The following is a 16,602-nucleotide window of genomic DNA, read 5'->3' on the forward strand; positions in this document are numbered from 1 at the left end:
ACCTTGTTGGATTACATGTTTAAAATAAATAAGAGAAAGGAAATGGGAATGTGACAAAGTGACAACAACCCGACCATAGAGCAGACAACAGCCGAAGGCCACCAATGTAGCGAGAAACTCCCGCACATGGAGGCGTCCTTTAGCTGGCCCCTTAAAAAATATGTATACTAGTACAGTGATAATGGACGTCATACTAAACTCCGAATTATTCACAAGAAACTAAAATTAAAAATCTTACAAGACTATCAAAGGCCAGAGGCTCCTGACTTGGGACAGGCGCAGAATTGGGTTTCAACATGTTTATGAGATCTCAACCCCCTAATACCTCTAACCAATGTAGAAAAGTAAACGCATAACAATACGCACATTAAAGTTCAGTTCAAGAGAAGTCCTAGTCCGATGTCAGAAGATGTAACAAACAAAAATAAATAAAATGGCAATAATACACAAATAACAACAGACTAATAGCAGTTAACTGACGTGCCAGCTCCAGACCTCAGTTTTAGTTTGTTACCCCACTTTTTTTTGTCCATAGATTTACGTGTTTTGAACAGCGGTATACTACTGTTGCCTGTATTTAATGGCAGCAAACCTTCTCCCTTTTTCTGAAACAATAGCATAACATCACAACATAGAAAATCACACGATCAAATATCAATTGGCAGGCTGAACTCAATCAAAAAACGCAAATTAATACTCTATGAACGAATAAATTTGATCTGCGATATCTGAATGCACATGCACAGTTAATAAAATATTAGGGACAAACATTCAAGGCCAAAACACAAATAAACAAGTCCAAAAAAAAGCCATGGCAAGACACCACTGCGAAATATTTATCCCTAGACCTAGAATAATAATAATTTAAGTTTTTGTATTGTCATTGCAGGAACCAATTGATAAGATCCGGAAATACCAATACCAGGGACGCAGGAAACATTATAATAAACAAAGTTAACAATCAATTCTCCACTTTTTGATATACAGGCATTATTTACTTTTCATAAAACTGATTTTGTAAAACTTTCATGGATGGGTATTTGGCAAGAAATTTTGAGAAATGTATACTAAGATGAAATAAATTGAATATGAAAAAGAAGATGTGGTATGATTGCAAATGAGACTCTCTACACGAGATCAAACGGCACAGAAATTTACTATAGAGGTCACTGTACGGCCTTAAACATTGGACAAATCGCATATCATATAGGCACCAATTAAAGACGGGTTGAAAAATACATGGGCAACATCCCTCTTTAAAACTACCTCCGCCATAGATTACCTTAGCTTTATTTGGCAAAAACTTTTAGGAATTTTGGTCCTCAATGCTCCTCAACTTCGTACTTTATTTGGCCTTTTTAACTTTTTTAGATTCGAGCGTCACTGATGAGTCTTTTGTAGAATTTTAGATTTTTATGAGTCATTTCTAAGAGACAGCTTTGGTGAAGCTAACATAAACTACAACGACACAGTAAATGTTTTGATAAGAGGTAATCAGTTAACAAGAGAAAGATTTTCTGGGAGCAAATGTTTAAGAGGAACATCAGATGCACGTTTTGATCACTTGTCTACAATAACCTTTGAATTATTTCATTTCTGCATGAACTATGTTTAATTGATAATGAAACAACTTTTCAAAGATCAAAGTGTTAATGAAATGGGCACTTTGAAATGTGAGGCAAATCGTTTTTAAGAACCACTGCGAATGTCAATGTAAATGAACACTATGATGCTGACAAAGACTTCATAATATCCTTCACAGATGCATACATAACAAAAGCTGTTATGACTTTTTTTAAATGAAAAACCCTATTTCTGCCCCAACAATAAATTGACATGAACCAACTAGTCAGTTTACAAATGATAGTGAGAAGAAGGAATGGATTTAATCAATATTTGGTGATCTAGTTGACAAAATGGGATGGTGCAACGAAAGTGATACTTTAAAATATAAAATAATAAAAATGCTTCATTTAGTGCAGCCTGGTACTATATATAGCTACAGCAAGGGATAAACCCGGAATGTATGGGCATATTTGGATTGTGATAATAGTTATCAAATGTCAGTCTGAACCCAATCATAAAATGTATCATCTACTTAACTGACAATTGATTTTACGTGATTGTCTTAAAAATATAAAGCTTGATTGCAAGCTTCAACTTATCTTAACATGATCCAAGAAAGTATGTCAAGGTAAGGTAAACAAAACCAAAAATACATTGTACATGTACACTGTTCAATCATTCCATACATCAAATGAAGTTGACTTACACACCCCAAGGGTGACTGGGGTATAGAAATATGGTCACTTGGTCTTCTCCCGACCGGCAGTAAAACGCTTGCCGAAGCGGGGCGTCCGTTTGGCTGTTCGGGATGTACCAAGTTCGCAGTCACGTCCGGTCAGAAGGGGGACGTTAAATCCGATGCCTCGTGTAAAGAGATTACCACGCTCTTTGCACGTTAAGAACCCTTGCAACAACTCTTTGAGGGGTCCGTAGGTGGCCTGTTGCAAGGCAAAATTTCTGCCCCTATCCAAGATACCCTCATTTTCCAGTGGTAATCCAAATTACCCCGATCATCATCCCGGATGGCCTCTATCGTATCAACCTACCAATTGTATTTATTGTGAACTTGTTATCGTCCTGAATATGCATGAAATATTGGCCACTGGACGTTAAGCAAACAAAAATCAATCAATAATTGACTTACATGTTATGCTTAAAACTTATCAAACACACAAACTTTATATTTAGCAATGAACAATGAAAATGAGATCAGGTTTAAATAAAACCTATGAAATTGACATTTACATTGTAAAACAATTCTAGGAATACATTGTATTACCAGGGATAGTGAAAAATACCAAAACTCAACTTTGAACAATTACACCTTAAAAAAAATATATTAACCAAATAAAGTAGCCCTACATGTATCTCTTTTAGGATCTGAGATATTTTACACAGAATCCAAATAGAGAATACTTCAATCAATCTCAAAATAAATATCAAAGTCTTGGTTAAAAAAGTTCAGTCTACTTAATTGTAATGTTTGTTCTAGGTCTTCATTGTAGTTGTGTCGAATTAACGGAAACCTCACAACTGGTGAAAACAAAGGGTATCTGCCGAGGTCCAGAATCCCATTAGTGCACTGATCTGTGATTTTTCAATTGCAGTGTAGAATGTTCAATGCAATTTTTGGCACGTTCCTCAAGTAAGTTCAGTATTGGTTCTTCTGAGTGGTTGTAACGTATTATGTTGATTATCTTATCTGCAGTTAGATGGTATTGTCCTACAAATTTCACAATAACTGTCTCTGATGCACCCTGCTTAAGCAAGAGATAGCAGTCCGTTCCTTTCAATAAGAAATAAAATACAGGGGAGCAGCAATCAGTGTGGTCCTTGCTATGTCTGTAATGACCCTTTTAAAGTTGGCTGTTGTTGTTAGCTTCCTTTCACCATGTGATAATACCAAGTTGAATGTTTTTCTTGGACATTTACTTAGTTAGTAGCTGATATCACATGTTTTATCAAGTTGTTTTCTGCATCATTCACATGTTGCATGGATGATGTTAACGCAAGTAAAATCGAGAAAGGAAATGGGGAATGTGTTAAAGCGACAACAGCCCGATCATAGAGCAGACAACAGCCGAAGGAACCAATGGGTCTTCAAGGTAGCGATAATTCATCTAAAACACATTCTTTATAGATCCGTGGTGTTAAATCGATTTACCGAGTGAACCATCACAAAAAAGTCATCCTAATGCACATGTGGAGCTTAACTTAAATATATATGGTTCAATGTTATATAGCAGGGTTCAACAATGTTTTTAAAATCTTCTTCTGTCAGCCTCATTCTATATATCTTTAAGACTGTGAGGTACTCTAGGTTGGTAGCAATTTAAGAAAACATAGTGACGAAGGTGAACGTTGAGATAAGTTCAATTCTGTTAATCTGCTCGATCTTCTTAGTCCTACAGCAAAGTTGTAATCAAGGCGGACTATATCACCACAGAATGTTGCATATGCGAACTCAAATTATTTTAACTGCTGTGAAAATCCAACTAGAGGCTCTCAAAAGCATGTATCGCTCACCTGATTCTACTTGGGTTTTTGAAATCATATAAAAAAATATAAAATTTGGCTAAAAGTGACAACACAACCTCATTTATAAGGAAAGGAACATGTTTAATTTCATTCAAAAGTCCCCCACTGGCGGCCATCTTGGATGACGGATCGGCTACAAAGTAACAACACTTGGTCAGCACCTCATAAGGAACATTCATGCCATGTTTGGTTTTATTCCATTCAGTGGTTCTCTAAAAGAAGTCATTTGTATGCATTTCCCATAGGGTCCTATGTTAAAATAAGTCCCCTGCTGGCGGCCATCTTGGATGATGGATCGGCTACAAAGTAACAACACTTGGTCAGCACCTCATAAGGAACATTCATGCAATGTTTGGTTTTATTCCATTCAGTGGTTCTCTAAAAGAAGTCATTTGTATGCATTTCCCATAGGGTCCTATGTTAAACTAAGTCCCCCGCTGGCGGCAATCTTGGATAATGGATCGGCTACAAAGTAACAACACTTGGTCAGCACCACATTAGGAACATTCATGCCATGTTTGATTTCATTCCATTCAGTGGTTCTCTTAAAGAAGTCATTTGTATGCATTTCCCATAGGGTCCTATGTTAAACTAAGTCCCATGCTTGCGGCCATCTTGGATGATGGATCGGCTACAAAGTAACAACACTTGGTCAGCACCACATAAGGAACATTCATGCCATGTTTGGTTTCATTCCATTCAGTGGTTCACTAGAAGAAGTGATTTGTATGCATTTCCAATAGGGTCCTATGTTAAACTAAGTCCCCCGCTGGCGGCCATCTTGGATAATGGATCAGCTACAAAGTAACAACACTTGGTCAGCACTCCATAAGGAACATTCATGCTATGTTTGGTTTAATTCCATTTAGTGGTTCTCTAGAAGAAGTCATTTGTATGCATTTCCCATAGGGTCCTATGTTAAACTAAGTCCCCCACTGGCGGCCATCTTGGATGATGGATCGGCTACAAAGTAACAACACTTGGTCAGCACCCCATAAGGAACATTCATGCTATGTTTGGTTTTATTCCATTCAGTGGTTCTCTAAAAGAAGTCATTTGTATGCATTTCCCATAGGGTCCTATGTTAAACTAAGTCCCGGCTGGTGGCCATCTTGGATGATGGATCAGCAACAAAGTAACAACACTTGGTCAGCACCTCATAAGGAACATTCATGCCATGTTTGGTTTCATTCCATTCAGTGGTTCTCTAAAAGAAGTCATTTGTATGCATTTCCCATAGGGTCCTATGTTAAACTAAGTCCCCCGCTGACGGCCATCTTGGATGATGGATCGGCTACAAAGTAACAACACTTGGTCAGCATCCCATAAGGAACATTCATGCTATGTTTGGTTTTATTCCATTCAGTGGTTCTCTAAAAGAAGTCATTTGTATGCATTTCCCATAGGGTCCTATGTTAAACTAAGTCCCCGGCTGGCGGCCATCTTGGATGATGGATCGGCAACAAAGTAACAACACTTGGTCAGCACCTCATAAGGAACATTCATGCCATGTTTGGTTTCATTCCATTCAGTGGTTCTCTAAAAGAAGTCATTTGTATGCATTTCTCATAGCGTCCTATGTTAAACTAAGTCCCCCGCTGGCGGCCATCTTGGATGATGGATCGGCTACAAAGTAACAACACTTGGTCAGCACCTCATAAGGAACATTCATGCCATGTTTGGTTCCATTCCATTCAGTGGTTCTCTAGAAGAAGTTCAAAATGTAAATTGTTAACGACGACGACGACGGACGACGACGGACGACGGACGACGACGACGGACGACGGACGCCAAGTGGTGAGAAAAGCTCACTTGGCCCTTCGGGCCAGGTGAGCTAAAAATGTACTCTAGGTCTTTTTCCTCTACATTAATTGGACTAAAGAAGTTGAGAATCCTTGATAGACTAAGTGTATTTTAATAATATTATAAAGCCTTTTCAACGTCCTATCAACGTAGCATAGGAGGTTTTCTAATTCAATATAGGAAAGACTGTGTATTTAAGGCAGATCAGGCAGCTGTAAACTGAACTAGAGGCTCTAAAGAGCCTGTGTCGCTCACCTTGGTCTATGTGCATATTAAACAAAGGACACAAATGGATTCATGACAAAATTGTATTTTGGTGATGGTGATGTGTTTGAAGTTCTTACTTTACTGAACGATTTTGCTTCTTACAATTATATCTATCATGAACTTTGCCCATTAGTAACAGAGAACTATATTTGGTAAAAATTTACATAAATTTACTAAATTAATGAAAATTGTTAAAAATTGACTATAAAGGGCAATAACTCCTTAAGGGGTCAATTGACCATTTAGGTCATGTTGACTTATTTGTAGATCTTACTTTGCTGAACATTATTGCTGTTTACAGTTTATCGCTATCTATAATAGTATTCAAGATAACCAAAAACGGCAAAATTTCTTTAAAAATTACCAATTGGAGGGCAGCAACCCAACAACCAGTTGTCCAATTCATCTGAAAAATTCAGGGCAGATAGATATTGACTTGATTAACAATTTAACTTCTTGTCAGATTTGCTCTAGATGCTTTGGTTTCATAGTTATAAGCAAAAAACTGCATTTTACCCCTATGTTCTATTTTTAGCCGTGGCGGCCATCTTGGTTGAATGGCCAGGTCATCGGACACATTTTTCAAACTAGATACCCCAAAGATGATTGTGGCCTAGTAGTTTCAGTGGAGATTTTGTAAAAGATTACTTAGATTTATGAAAAATGGTTAAAGATTGACTATAAAGGGCAATAACTCCTAAAGGGGTCAACTGACCATTTTGGTCATGTTGACTTATTTGTAGATCTTACTTTGCTGAACATTATTGCTGTTTACAATTTATCTCTATCTATAATAATATTCAAGATAATAACCAAAAACAGCAAAATTTCCTCAAAATTACCAATTCAGGGCAGCAACCCAACAACCGATTGACCGAATCATCTGAAAATTTCAGGGCAGATAGTTCTTGACCTGATAAACATTTTTATCCCATGTCAGATTTCCTCAAAATGCTTTGGTTTTTGAGTTATAAGCCAAAAACTGCATTTTACCCCTATGTTCTATTTTTAGCGGTGGCGGCCATCTTGGTTGGTTGACCAGGTCACGCCACACATTTTTTAAACAAGATACCCCAAAGATGATTGTGGCCAAGTTTGGATTAATTTGGCCAAGTAGTTTCAGAGGAGAAGATTTTTGTAAAAGATTACTTTAATTTACGAAAAATGGTTAAAAATTGACTATAAAGGGCAATAACTCCTAAACGGGTCAACTTTCCATTTTGGTCATGTTGACTTATTTGTAGATCTTACTTTGCTGAACATTATTGCTGTTTACAGTTTATCTCTATCTATAATAATATTCAAGATAATAACCAAAAACAGCAAAATTTCCTCAAAATTACCAATTCAGGGGCAGCAACCCAACAACCGATTGACCGATTCATCTGAAAATTTTAGGGCAGATAGATCTTGACCTGATAAACATTTTATCCCATGTCAGATTTCCTCAAAATGCTTTGGTTTATGAGTTATAAGCCAAAAACTGCATTTTACCCCTTTGTTCTATTTTTAGCCGTGACGGCCATCTTGGTTGGTTGACCAGGTCACGCCACACATTTTTTAAACTAAATACCCCAAAAATGATTGTGGCCAAGTTTGGATTAATTTGGCCAAGTAGTTTCAGAGGAGAAGATTTTTGTAAAAGATTACTTTAATTAACGAAAAATGGTTAAAAATTGACTATAAAGGGCAATAACTCCTAAACGGGTCAAATGACCATTTTGGTCATGTTGACTTATTTGTAGATCTTACTTTGCTGAACATTATTGCTGTTTACAGTTTATCTCTAACTATAATAATATTCAAGATAATAACCAAAAACAGCAAAATTTCTTCAAAATTACCAATTCAGGGGCAGCAACCCAACAACCGATTGACCGATTCATCTGAAAATTTCAGGGCAGATAGATCTTGACCTGATAAACATTTTTACCCCATGTCAGATTTGCTCTAAATGCTTTGGTTTTTGAGTTATAAGCAAAAAACTGCATTTTACCCCTATGTTCTATTTTTAGCCGTGGCGGCCATCTTGGTTGGTTGACCGGGTCACGCCACACATTTTTTAAACTAGATACCCGAATGATGATTGTGGCCAAGTTTGGTTTGATTTGGCCCAGTAGTTTCAGAGGAGAAGATTTTTGTAAAAGTTAACGACGACGATGACGGACGACGACGGACGCCAAGTGATGAGAAAAGCTCACTTGGCCCTTCGGGCCAGGTGAGCTAAAAAATGTAAACTTTTACTATCCAAAATGAAATCAGAAAAGTAACTTTATATTTAGAGGAAAACGTTTGAGGTGTGTCAGCAGATTCTGTAAGTTCTGGATTTCTAGCTGCAATACACAATGCAGGTGCCTCAAACAGTATGTATTTTTCTTTTCAATGTATGTGTATGTCATGATTAGAAATTATATAATAAGCACATAGTCAGATTCTGATCAGAATTATAATGTACTATCTCCATCATGTATGGCTTTTATATCAGAAATAGTCGGGATTTATTTGTCATTTGCAAAAAAAAAATGGATAGACTAGGTGAAAGTGTAAGCATGAATCTATAAAATTCAAGCCGTTGGACATGAAAATAAAATACACAGGTATATATAAACACAAGCTTAAACAGTCAAATTAATAATTGATCGATTGATGGTTGCTTAACGTCTGGTGGCAAATAGTTCGTGCATGTTCAGGGCGAGAACAAGGGTATTTGGATAGGGACAGAATTTTGCATTGCATTAGGCCATCTACGGACCTCTCGAAGAGTTGTTTCAAGGGTTCTTGGCGTGCAACTCTTTACACGAGGCATCGGACTTAACGTCACCATTCTGACCGGACGTGACTTCGACTTCATACATCCCACACAGGCAGACGGGCGCCCCACTTTTTCAAGCGTTTGTACGACGCTAGATTGAAAACTGACGTGGAAATGTAACACCCGGCCACTGAAAGCATATTTTGTTATGAAGCCCAGGTGGACGTGTTGTCTGTTGAGCCGTTAACTCGTCTAAACATCAACCCAGCAATGTTAGATCTGTAAAATTGCTTTCGCAAATTTTTTGTTCTTCCCTCGCCGGGATTCGAACCTATGCTGAGATATCGTGACACCAAGTCTAGTGTGCTGTGAAAATAAATAATGTCATGAATGCTGTTCAGCTAAAAAAGGTAATATATAATTGTAGTAAAATATATGTTATTTTTTTCTGGAATCCTCTCAAATAAGTTTTAAGTATTATGAATATCTTCTCGTAACTTTAAATGCCGTGTTGCAATGCATCTCCACAATATTCCTGTCAATTCAACGAATTGACTTCTCTCCTTTACACATTTTGTATTTCGAAGTATTGACTATAAGGAAAGGCACAATTAATGGGTAGCACAGACCAGTGTTAAGTCAAACATTTTTCATAAATCTCCACATTATCATTTATCCTCAAAATGCCGGGAACAGAATCATTTCCTACAATTCTTTATTCTGTCTCTAATAAAAATGTAATGGTTAAATGGAAAATTGTAATCATCTAAGCTATTTCAAAAAGAAAGAACATGTTGATTCAAAAAGTTTCATATCTATTCACCGACATATAACCATTCTCTGTCTTGACTATGCGATCACGTTCAAGTTATGATTAAACTATATACACCTTTTTTGTTCCATTTTTCAAGGACTTTTTCATGACTTTTCAAGGATGTTTTATGAAATTTCAATACCAAGAAAAACAGGAAACCAAAGGAAAAATGATTTGTAGCTATATTCAGGGCCCAGTATATTTCCGCTTTCATTACTTCCTCTGTAGAAACAGTGTCATCCAAAGTTTTCGATAGCCGTTTGGATACACTACCAGTAACTGGAGACCAACTTTGAAACCATTCAGGTATGTTCAAACTTTTTAATTTAGTTGAGAGCTTGATGTGTTTGGAGCTCTTACAGTGGCTTTTCAATGCAGATTCTCCCATGTTTGAAACGTCAAACTCTTTCAGACAAAGGCTGCATTTAGCCTTTGAATCGTTACTCCCCCTCACAAGCCATATGTTGTACTCTGGTTTTTTCAACCATTTTAACTAAAAATGGCTGTTACCTGGCATTTTTCTCGTATCAACTGATCAAATCAAGCCATTTTTTAATAAAATTACCAAAAAGATAAAAAAAACTATATCATTTCAAATTGTTTCCAGTTTGCTGAGAAGGGAGTAAAAGGACTTAGTTAAGGGGTTAATGCTGCCCACATTAAATTTTATCAATGACATGTGTTTGGATTACATGCATGCTAGTGGGGTCTTTCTAAACTGTTTTCAAAATTATTTCATGTTTTAAGAAACATCGGTATATTGAATGTCTTCCTGAGCAGTGGAGTACTTGTATTTAAAAACATGTCGCTGCTTTACCAGTAAAATATGCAATAACATGACGAAATCTACAAAGAATGGGATGCCGTGGGGTAGATGGGTTACAAGTTCTAGGATGGCTTCGGTGGCAAAAAACGACTGACTAGGTGTAAGGGATGTCCTGTTTGTTTTTGTTTGCAAACGCACAATAAAATTAAAACCTGTCAAAAACTCAACTTATTGAATTTTATAAACGATAGAAAATACAAAATATTACAAGTACAAAAAACCACACAGATGCAACTGCAAAAATATATGCAACTGGCAAGCAGTATATTCGGACTTATCAAAGGATGCACAGAAACTGCCTGACAGAGTCAAATCATTGTATACTGATGCTAAATTTGACAGGAGGAAAATGTCGGACCAAATATCAAGACTTGTGACAAAGGATCCTGCTTATTATTTACACCGAATGACTTCAAAGCCAACACTAGACAGAAACGTAAGCAGAAAGAGAGAAGGTCAAAATATCCCACATAAAAGAAGACCAAGAAGTCGTGTCTTAATGTTTTTCGTTTTGCCTTTCATATACCCGGCAAGTGTTATCGCTTGGATCTGAGTGCAATAACGTCAGAAATGTCATTAATTTGCTCACCTTTTGTAGAATTTTGAACCAAACACGGCGGCGGGCAGCTGAACGGTTAGCAGAAGTTGAATGTTTTAAAGACTACAAGTATGAAATTTAACTCAGTTGAGGTATAAGCCATACACTATAATTTAAATATATTTTATTTGGCACATAAACTATGTCTAACAATAGTTAGGTCTACGCTCGTTTAGCTGGTATCCGTTGAGTTTAAATTTGCATTTTGTGTTGTCATCTTCTGTTACAAATAATTTCCCTCGTGATAATATTTATACATCTTCCTAGTCTCCATTACAGCTGTTCCCATGTTCATGGCGGGGTCTGTCCTCAATTGTAACACTCCCCCAAATGTAGGTGTGAATACGTTTTCACAGTCTCGCCCATGTAACTCTGAGGGATATAATTTAACTGCTTTGTAATCTCCATCAGTCCCTCGTTTACAAGTTGATGTTGTGAAGTGCATGGATTCTGAATAAAAGATTATAAGTCTAAAAAAACATTTAAAAGAATTTATATAGTAATTATCTAGATTGACCGAAAAGTATAACTTTAGATTTTAAGAAAAATAACACTTCGGGATAAATATTTCCTCCTTTGAGTTGGATTTATAGTTTATTTCTTTAAGTTAAAAATTGAAATAATGTAAAATATCAACAATGCATCGTTGTCATTATTTTTTATCCTATTGCATATTTTTAATAAAACCGAACAGGTGTGAATATTACAGAATGAAGTTCCAGTCTGTTATGACTGTCTGCATTAATTTATAAATGAGACCCAATACATATATATCCTTAATACTGTTGACACATTATTATCCTCATGATTTTGACCATGACATTGTTGACAGCTTCAATTCCAAGCCTAAACAAAATAATACTTACCAATGTCAGTGAAAAAAGATGTCCACCAGCCATCTTTGGCACAACCATTTTGTTTGTTCACTTTATTAATATCTGATTTCAGACGATCAACATCGATTTGGTCGTCATTCATGCATAAAGAATGGACATGTGTTTGGAATAGCCTTCAGTATATTTTTTTCAGAACCATTATACTCAAGCCAAACCTAAGTAATAAACAGTTTATAAATCAAACAATTGCAAAATTTAATATAAATTAAAAAAAAATTATGTTTGGTCTCTTTGTGGACAAATGTCTCATTGGCAATCATACCACATCTTCTTTTTTATACTTGCAAGTGTGGTATTTCCTCTGATGTTGGTTTTTCCTCGGGTGTTGGTATTTTAATTTGTTTTGGTGTCTCAAATGTCCCTTTCACGTCTAATTCTAGAACACATTATGATGGGCCTTTATTTACATTCTGTTTCAATGTAGCTTTCCTCTTCTCTTCCTTCTCAGTGACAGTGGATAATTTTGTTTTTTCTTCAGATATGTTGTTCTAAATTCCTTTCTTACAGAGAGTCCTTCCTCCAGTGGTAGCATTTTCTTAGTCTGGTTGTAGGTCCACTACGGTTTCTTCAAATAATATCTCAGAGTCAATCCATTTCAAGTTGTTCTGTATGTCTTTAATTAAATGATTGCATCTGGTAATGTAGCATTTACAGGTTGGCTCACATCAGGCTCTGACCATATTTCTATACCCGGCACCCTTGGGGGATAGACTTTATGAAACCTTGTCCTATCTGCAAATTTAGACCTAAACAACTTGCCTGTGATGGAACAAAAGTTGGTATTGGATTCAGACTTGCTTCTTTTGAGGATATAAGTAAACCAGATAATTCTGACTATATACTGCCTACATTACATCGTGGAATGGCCAGATGCTTCCTTTTTGACAGAGTTGGAGATAAAGAACAACTTACCATCGCTAAACACCAGATGAACTACTTAGCAAAATTAAATCTTGATAAAATTCCACCTCAAGAAATATTGTCTGGTGAAGATTCTCAGCAGAGAGACAACATACTACTAGAAATATAAGATAACTCTGTAAGGCCTTCTTTCGGAAGCTTTAAATTAACAAATTGATTTAAAAAAGAAAGGAGTTGCTATTATTACCCAATCAGAACCATAATGTAGCATTTATAGAGTGTCAATAGTACACAGATGCTAAACTTGCTCTAGCATATTCTATGTTTAGTATATTCATCAAAAATCTAATTTGGCATCCCTTTCGATAATGTTAAAATAAATTTTGATTGTCTGAAACAGTTGCTTTCAATCAACCTTTATTTTTTTTTTAATTAGGAATATATATTTACAAATTTAACAAGCAAAGTCGAGTCAGTGGAAGGACCTACTTGCGCCGCGTTTGTCGTGCAAAAGAAGGTTGCTGAAGACCAACATTTCTATCAATACTCCGAGGTCAGCCAAAATACTGAGAGGTATAGTTAAGGAAAAGGTAGTCTGGTGAAATTAACATTGGAAAAAAAATAGCTCCAAAAACCTTCATAACAACAACGATAAATAAGGAAGGAAACCTTATTGAAAAAACCAAAACCGTCTAGCCTATGGTAGAAAAATTCCATTAAAACAAATATTGGAAAAAGAAAACCATAGGTTACATGCAGCTCGGGTTCTTAGAGTGAATACTGATGAGTATTATGTCAAATTAACACAGCCAAAGCTAGACAAGTGTCTGATCAACTTGCAAGAGAATCATCACAGCAACACAGACACAAAACGAACCATCTTAAAGGCAATTCAAAGACCAGGAAACATTAAAGTCTGGCATGACCACTCTGATATACTTAGCCATACCTACATCAATTTCATGATAAATTATATGTACGACTCTGCAATTTTGTAACAAGCAAAGAGTATCTTGAAAGAAAATTTGACCAAAAACATCGACCGCCATCTTCGGATATATGTAACTGCAGTTGCGGAGATCACATTTACCCCAGTGATTAAGAGATAATGTCTAAAGTAGAATTTAGAAAAAAAAATTCTTCATTTTTTCAAATAGATAGTTGAGTAAAAGTTTTTTAAACATCTACAAATGTTGTTAAAATTTCATGGAATTAATTGAATCTTCCACAAAAGCTTTTCAAGATCAATTAATCGCATCTGAAAAAATGAACATTAAAACCTCTACATTGGTTAGAGGTATAGGGGGAGGGTTGAGATCTCACAAACATGTTTAACCCCGCCGCATTTTTGCGCCTGTCCCAAGTCAGGAGCCTCTGGCCTTTGTTAGTCTTGTATTATTTTAATTTTAGTTTCTTGTGTACAATTTGGAAATTAGTATGGCGTTCTTTATCACTGGACTAGTATATATTTGTTTAGGGGCCAGCTGAAGGACGCCTCCGGGTGCGAGAATTTCTCGCTACATTGAAGACCTGTTGGTGACCCTCTGCTGTTGTTTTTAATTTGGTCGGGTTGTTGTCTCTTTGACACATTCCCCATTTCCATTCTCAATTTTATTAAAACAATTTCCGTATTTGAATGCAAATTAACTAAGTTTTCTGACAACAGTAATCATTTACCATTTGTATGCCCCACCTACGATAGTAGAGGGGTATTATGTTTTCTGGTATGTGCTTTCGTCCGTCCGTCCGTTCGTCCCGCTTCAGGTTAAAGTTTTTGATGAAGCTGAAGTCCAATCAACTTGAAACTTAGCAAATTGTTGCTTATGATAGGAGCTTTCTAATTTTAAAGCCAAATTAGACTTTTGACCCCGATTTCACGGTCCACTGAACATAGAAAATGAAAGTGGAGTTTAAAATTAAAGTTTTTGGTCAAGGTAGTTTTTTATGAAGTTCAAGTCCAATCAACTTGAAACTTAGTACACATGTTCCCTATGGTCATGATGGTATAATCTTTCTACTTTAAATGCCAAAGTAGATTTTTTACCCAATTTCACGATCCATTGAACAGGAAAACTGATAGTGCGAGTGGGGCATCCGTGTACTTGGACACATTCTTATGGACACATTCTTATTTTTGTTTAGATTTAAGCATAAATAAGATTTATATTTTGGAGCTTTTTGGTTACATCATTGTGCTGACAATATATTAGAATGCGATACTCACAAGTAAACAGAGTAGAGACGATTCGTGGATGTAAAAACACATGAAAATAAATACAATAAGAATCATAGTGAATTATACAATTAAACACCAGGTTATATTTTTTATATCAGCCAACAAATATATTTATTCTTTCCTTTTTTTCCCCAGCTGTTTGGAATTAAAAAAAAACGAATTGGCAGAAGTAGCTCGTCATATGGGGCACGAATTGGCCGTTCATAGGCTGCAAGATGATGTTATATAATTAGCTAAAGGGTCAAAGCTTCTGTTAGCGGTATAACGTGGAAAAGCAAACTCATTTAGGGGGATGTCGATAACGACATAGATATTGATGGTATATAATGTAACATAATGTTTTTGTAATGCCTTCACATAATAATATTAGTTGTTTTCAGGTAGACATAAATAATTTCATTTAAAAAAAAAATTAATAAATGCAAAAAGATTTTCAGTACTAGTTAATAAGGCTCATCCTTCAGTGGGATTTTCCATTGGACATAATGACTTGTTTTAACTTTGAATTACTGGTCCTTCATGAAACCAGTTGGTCTGTTTAAATAGATTTAACAGCTGGAATTAGAAAAATTGGCAGGCACAAAGAGCATGCTATATTATAAATTTTACTGACCATATTATAGATTTTTCTGCTTTGGTCTGACAGGTAGATGGGGGCCTCAATGGCCAAGTGGTCTAAGTTGTTCATCAGCAGTTATCACTAGCCTGCCACCACTGGGGTTGTGAGTTAAAACCCTGCTTGTGGCAGGTACTTTTGACTCGTATCTTAATCAACCAGGATTGCTAGTTTTCCTGCTGAAATGTGGCTTTAAATACCAACTATATATCAATCAACCTGACAGGCACATGATTCTTTCACACTCTGCTAGCCAACATTTGATTTTCAGATAACTAGTCAACAACATAACAAAAGGTGTGCCATAACATTTTAAATAAAATTGAGAATGGAAATGGGGAATATGTAAAAGAGACAACAACCTGACCATAGAAAAAAAACAACAGCCAAAGGCTACCAATGGGTTTTCAACGAAGCGAGAAAATATCGCACCCGTAGGTACAATTTCAGTGAAAATGGACGTCACACTAAACTCCAAAATTAAATGACCATACAAGACTAATAAAGGCCAGAGACTCCGGACAGGCACTAAAATGTGGCAAAGTTTTTTTTTCACTAGTTACAAAAGGCTGGAAATAGGAATTGATTTTCCAGTGGTAGCAACAATGTCAGTATTAACTTTTATTCAAACATGAATATTTCAGCTACCATTTCACTAAGGACTACCTTATTTGGTACAAAATAACTTATGATCTGACAATTACATTTTTTTTTATATCAGATTGCGAGTACTCTTTATTACAATACTCACACAGTCAAATTATTCGCAATAAAAAAAAACTTGCAGAAATTTCTAAATTTACAGTGTACATATATGACTTCAGTATTG

Source organism: Mytilus galloprovincialis, chromosome 11 (genome assembly GCF_965363235.1).
Source record: "Mytilus galloprovincialis chromosome 11, xbMytGall1.hap1.1, whole genome shotgun sequence".
Lineage (NCBI taxonomy): Eukaryota > Metazoa > Mollusca > Bivalvia > Mytilida > Mytilidae > Mytilus > Mytilus galloprovincialis.